Source organism: Mytilus californianus, unplaced genomic scaffold (assembly GCF_021869535.1).
Source record: "Mytilus californianus isolate M0D057914Y unplaced genomic scaffold, xbMytCali1.0.p SCAF_11, whole genome shotgun sequence".
NCBI lineage: Eukaryota > Metazoa > Mollusca > Bivalvia > Mytilida > Mytilidae > Mytilus > Mytilus californianus.
The window spans coordinates 12,656,708-12,658,091 of NW_026262593.1; positions in this window are offsets into that span (position 1 = coordinate 12,656,708).

Consider the following 1,384-nt stretch of genomic DNA (forward strand, 5'->3'; position numbering starts at 1 on the left):
AAGTAACAAACCAAAACGGAGGGAATCGCCGGTGGGTGTGTCGAAGCGTCTTTTGCTATGCCTGCATTACCCGTCATGCAGATTTCCACGGTGAATTGCAATTGATAATACTGAAGTTAGATTGACTCTGTTGGATAGTTGTCTCATTGGCAATCATAATGCTGCATTGTATCTTATATTTCATTATAATTAATGTTATTATTGAAAGCTTGGAGTGACAATATTGTTTTCAGATATTCATTTTTATTCAGTAATTGCAAGTGGTATCGTCTATCATTTAAAGGTTATTTTGTTATCATGAACAAATATCTAAGACCCCTACACACACATATCAAATCAAGTGAGAAATATAATCTCCGAACAATAGAACTATTGTAACGTTAAAATCATGGGAAATCTCTTGTAATAATGTTTGCTTCGAAGAAAAGTATATGTACATAAATAATAATAGTAAAAACTGTATATGTATGAAATATATTTATCAGTAATAAATATATCAACAAAAAAGTACCAAACTAAAGGGTAAATATAAAAAGGTGAAGTCCATAACAATTGGCAAAACCAAACGCTCGACTGTATTCACCAACGAAACTGAAAAAACAACTGTCATATCTCTGGATTGGAACAGGCATTACAAAGAAGGAAATAGGCAGGTTAAACCTTGTTATAGAGCTAACTTTATCCCCCATTTGCATCACTGAATGAGAGGTTTAGCTAGCTATAAAACCAGGTTTAATCCACCATTTTCTACATAAGGAAGTGCCTGTACCAAGTCAGGATTAAAACAGCTGTTTCCATTTGTTTGATGTGTTTGAGCTTTTGATTTTGCCATTTGATAAGGGACTTTCCGTTTCGAATTTTCCTTCGAGTTCGGTATTTTTGTTATTTTACATTCTTGTATAGTTCCGTAAAGGACCTTTGATGATAAAAAAAACTGATTTTAATCATGTAATCTTGATACATTTATGTGCATTTATTAATGAAAGCGTCGAATCTGTTGTCCCCATTGAATGTTCCATATAGACATTGAAATTGTAAAAATACTTATCGGACATATTGTATGAATATTAAATATTTCATTTCGTTCTCCTTGTGATATTAAAGTAAAATCGATCCCACAATTCAACAATAAAAATTAAACAAATTGGGACAATAAAAAAAAATCGTAATTAACAAATTTTAAACTAATCTAAAAATCTGAAATCATGCATCTATCTGATAAATCATCATTGTTTTAATTGAAAAACATTTTCATTATTTATTTTTCAAAGGTTGTGACATTAATTTATATTCATGAATACTTTTACCTTCCTACTGAGCAATGGAGGACTGGCCAGTAGATTTGACGTATAATTCTCACTACCTCATTTAATCCGTTAAATTA